Consider the following 5,048-nt stretch of genomic DNA (forward strand, 5'->3'; position numbering starts at 1 on the left):
GAGGGAGGGGGGGGGAGGGAACGGGGAGGAGGGGGACGGGACCGGGAGGCGCCGCTCTGCGCACCCGCGGCCCCCCGTGCGCGGCGTGGGGCGGGACGGGGGCAGGATCTGCCAGAAGGGGGTGGGAATTAGGGTAGCTTATTATTTATTTTTTTAATTTTTTTTCTTTTCTTTTCTTTTATTCTTTTCTTTCTTTTTCTTTTCTTTCTTTTTTCTTTTCTTTTTTGCTTTTCTTTGTTTTTTTTTCTTTTTTTCCTTTTTTTTCTTTCTTTTTCTTTTTTTCTCTCTTTCTTTTTCTTTTTTTCTTTTCTTTTTTCTTTTTTTCTTTCTTTCTTTTTCTTTTTTCTTTTATTTCTTTTCTTTTCTATTTCATTTTTTCTTTTTTCTTTTGTCTTTTTTTTCTTTCTTTTCTTTTTTATTTCATTTTTTCTTTTCTTTGTTTTTCTTTTTTCTTTCTTGCTTTTCTTTTTTCTTTTATTTTTTCTTTTCTTTGTTTTTCTTTTTTTTCTTTCTTTCTTTTTTCGTTTTTTTTCTTTTCTTTCTTTTCTTTTTTCTTCTTTCTTTTTTTTTTAAATCTCCCAGCACTTAAACTGCTGCAGCCTCACGGGGTACAGGTAAACATCCTGGGTAGGACCACCTGGGATGATTTTTTTTCTCTTTTTTAGTCACTCCTCCCCTTTTTTTTTTTAGGAAGAGATATGAGGGGAGAAGGCGGTTGTGCCACAGCAGCACCTTGATTCTGGAGGTCACATGTCTGGCTCCCAAGGGTGACCAAGTCTTGGGTTTTCCCCAAGGGAATCGCCAAAGCTTTGTGGCTGGGAGCCACACAATTCCATACGTGCTCTCCATCCTTTGGGTCCTCACTACCACCCTCATGAGGGACAAATAAATTAAGTGGTCTCCTGAAAAGAATCAACAGAACGTCAACAAATCCAGCCCTGCAGCATAGGGGCTTCTCTCATCGCTTCTTTTCATGGCAGAGGACACCCGCCACGTGAACGCTTAAAGCCCGGGGCAGAGGATGGGGTGGCCTCCAGAGCATCTCTCAGCACCTCTTGCCCAACCCTCATCTCCATCAACGCAGAGGACCACGCCTCCTGGGACTGTTTGCGTTTGCCAGGTCCGGCTTTTCTTCCTTTTCTTTTCTTCTAAATCTTATTCTGGACAGAACTCCAAGGCCAGCTGCAGGGAGGGGGCTGTGCTGCAGCACTGGTAATACCAGTTGTGCTGGTTGTGGGTGGATCACGCTCACCTGGGCCCTCAGGGACAGTTTGGGTTCCGCTCAGCGATGGCAAAGCCTGTCCTAAGGAGGGAACCCCTGCCTTGAAGACCTTTGTGGTCTAAGCTGCTCCACCAGCGAACGCACATGGGGATAGGTGAGCGGTGAAAAACAGCACACCAGGCTGCAAACTTCATACCAGCTCTACCATTGGGCTTACTGGTTTGGATCTCCATGGTAGGACCTCGGTAGGAGCTTTACTCCCAGCCCAGCAAGCGTGGTGATGCTGGGAGTGGCAGGAGAAGACCAGCCTTTGAGAAAAGCCACCTTTGGGAAGCCCTGCTTACCTCCCCTGCGGATGCGGGTGGACGGTGGGGCTGCTGGGTGTCAGAGGAAGGATCCACACATGGGGATGGGCAACCTTCTGGAGATGGTTCTGCTGCGGCCGTTTCTGGGGGAGCGCTGAGGGAAGCGGTACCACGGTGCTCTCCAGTCCTCTTGTGCAGAATGGATGCTGCCAAAGCATCTCTCTGGAGCTGCAGATGAGCAGGGAGAGCCTCTCTTTCCAGCTGGGTGATTGGGTTAGGGTTTTGGGGACACCGGCGTCTCAGTGATCAAAATCCAGCCAAAAAACACCCCAACAGATAAAGCCACAAGATACCTCCAGAAAAAGACATGAATAAGCTTACGTCAACGAAAGAAAGAGAATTTCAAGTTGGAAAAGCAGATTTCGCTCCCTGATGTAAGCCTTTGCTTGCTTCTGTTGCATAGTGCGATGTATAATTAAACACAAAAAGTGATATGTAAGAGATTCTTTGCGTGAAAGACAGAAGAATTTGTGCTCCAAGCGTTTTAGGTGATGTAGGCAGATACGCACCCGCCAGAGCCTTAAAGCTGGAACAAGCCCTTGTTATGACTAAATAGATTTATGATGAAACACACCGTAAAGAACATACTTTACATGTGAAGAACAGCTCCACAAAACATCATCTAATTACTTTTTTTTTTTTTGCAGAGGCAGAAAGTATTTCTGCATCCGCAAGATCCGTGAACTCATCCAGTCCCTTTAGACCATTAACGCTTCCCCGATGTCACCAAACCATTGCCTTCAGCAGAATAAATCTGCCTGAACGACGATGGCCATGGACTGAAATGCAATTCCTCCCACGTGAGGACTTTCTAAAGGTAATGAAGACATTGTTTTGGGTACCAAACAAGACCCTTAAGTGGATCTCAGGAGCTCCCAGATGCTGAGATGTTAATGTCTCACCCTGGCATGGAACATCAGCCCTACCCGTTGGGCTCACCTGCCTGAAATATTAAGATGATCAACCACAAGTGGGTTTTTGTGTTATCTCTACCGATACATTTAGTCATGTGGGTTTTTTTGGTTTTGTCAGAGTGAGGTTGATGGTTGGACTAGATGATCTTAAAGGTCCCTTCCAACCTGGACAATTCTATGATTCTATCATTTAAAAACAAGAAGTTGTTCTTCTTTCCAGCCTTCTTCCTCCCAATTCTCAACATAAAGAGAGGGTGGGAAGAGTTGAAGAAGCAAGGCAAATATGGGATATTCCTTGCTAGGAAAGCTAAATCGAGATCTGCAACAACTTAGTTTCCTGATAATAAATTAATAAGAGAGAGGAGAGATGGTGATTGCTTTGTAGCATCATTCCAGCCAGGGCAGGAGGAGACCCCGGGCATTCCTGCACACCCCAGAGGAGACTTGGCCAAGGTGGCAGGGTGGGTGCTCAGACATCCCACCTTCTTTTCCCCACCAGTGCATTCACTCTTGCCCCCCCAAAATCCCCACGACACCCCATTTCAGCTGCAGCTGAGGAGAACAACCCCTACCACAACCCCCAGCCCCTCCAACCCCCGTTTTGTCCTGTTCTTTCCTTCCCTGCTTGTCCTTTCCCTCCTATCCTTCCCCTTTGCTGCGGCCCCTCTATTCTCCTCTTTGTCTCCCAGCTTAGCCTTTCCCCTCCTGGCCTTTAACTCTGCCCTGACCCTTCTCCTTGACTTTAGGCTTAACCTTTTCCTTTCCTTTTTCGAGTTCAAATGGAGCCTTTTCCTGTTTTCCCCTACTCAAATGCTATTTTATCTCGAGCCTCCGTTTCCTTCATCGATAATACGCTTTGTAATTCTGCTGTCTCATTCAACAGGCACTCCTCTCCTCAGCCCTGAGATTTGCCAGTGACATCTTTTCGGGGACTTTCCTATTTATTAGGTGACCTCTAGGTCCAGGGAGGAGCAGTTTTTCTTTCCAGCCTCCAGAGAAGAAAGCTGACGACAGCTGCTGCTTTTAAATCCCCAAACCAGATTGTTTTCCCTCTGGGAGACTCCAGCACGTATTCCCAAAGCCTGGATTTTATCTGGTGGTATCAAACTCTGCCCATCCTGTCTGGGTACCACTCAGAGCCCAGGTGATGTGCCTCAAACCTCCGTGCAGGGTGGTCCCTCCCCACCAGCAGGAGATGCAGCTGTAGGGCCCCAAGTGCAATTAATCCTGAATTTGAGCCCTGGGAAAACCTTCACAGCAATCTGGAAGGATTTATTTTGTATTTTAAAAAAAAAAAAGTTAATTGAGTCTATTTTTTGTGTCTTTATGGGCACTCATTGTTTGGCTCAGCCGTCCAAATCTCCTGGAGGGGAGGGCAGCAGGTCTAATAAAATCATAGCAGTCTCCACCAATTATCCAAACTGGCTTTCCTACCCATAATATCATGAGTTTAGGAGCGAGGAGCTTGGGATCTACCGGAGCGAGAAGCGAGAGCTGTGTTTCCAGCCATTGTTTGCCACATTTCTTCTTCCCAGATATTTAAAGCTTCTGGTTGTTAATCCAAAAAAGGCTACAAACCCACCACTCAGATTGTGTAACCCCCAGTCCCCTAGAATGGTTTGGGTTGAGAGGGACCTTAAAGACCATCAAGTTCCAACTCCCCTTCCATGGGCAGGGACACTTCCCACCAGACCAGGTTGCTCAAAGCCCCGTCCAACCTGGCCATCCTCACCACGGGCTGATTTCTGGTTAAAGGAGGAGGGGGAGGGAATGAGGAAAAAAAGGAGGAGAAAAAAAATACATTTCTCCAACAGGTTTGTTTGTGTGTTTAAAAGCGGCTGCAAGAAGCAAGCAGGAGCCCCAGGAGAGATGGACTAGCATCCCCTGGGGGAGATGGACTAGAGCATCCTGGGGGAGAAGGACCTCCATCTTGGGGGAGAAGGACTAGCATCCTGGGGGAGAAGGACCACCATCTCAGGAGAGATGGATCAGCATCCTGGGGGAGATGGACCACCATCTCGGGGGAGATGGACCAGCATCCCGGGCACAGGTAGGGTGGGCAGGGGGTTACAGCTGGGGTTTTTATCTGCAGTGGTGCTTGGTGGCTGGGGGGGACTCATCCACAACCCCCTCGGGGGAGATGGACCAGCATCTTGGGAGAGATGGACCAGCATCTTGGGAGAGATGGACCAGCATCCTGGGCACAGGTAGGGTGGGCAGGGGGTTATGGCCAGGATTTTTAGCTGCAGTGGTGCTTGGTGGCTGGGGGGACACACATCCACAACCCCACTATGCAGGGACCCAGAGCCTCTGAGAGCAGCACCATCCCTCCCAGCTCCCCAGAGCAGAGGGACCGAAGGGCAAGCGCCAGCAGGCTGTGGGTGAGCGAGCATGACCTCATCCCTCAGACACGCAGAGCCGCCGCGAGATTACACCAGAAAATAGTTCCTGCCACAGCGCCGGTGGCAGGAGGGGAGCCTCAATGGGGGGAGAGAAAAGCCCCCCCAAGCATCCTCCCCTCCCTCTCTAAAGCAACCCCCCCCCCCC

General features: G+C 48.7%; 1 protein-coding gene across 1 annotated transcript in view; it reads right to left on the reverse strand.

Moving 5' to 3' along the window:
• Positions 1-5,048, reverse strand: part of ADAMTS14 (ADAM metallopeptidase with thrombospondin type 1 motif 14) — a gene marked incomplete at its 3' end in the record, with an annotated part of 71,765 nt that overhangs the window by 65,809 nt on the left and 908 nt on the right. The gene's annotated exons all lie outside the window — the stretch shown is intronic.

This window comes from Calidris pugnax, unplaced genomic scaffold (genome assembly GCF_001431845.1).
Source record: "Calidris pugnax isolate Ruff unplaced genomic scaffold, ASM143184v1 scaffold39, whole genome shotgun sequence".
NCBI lineage: Eukaryota > Metazoa > Chordata > Aves > Charadriiformes > Scolopacidae > Calidris > Calidris pugnax.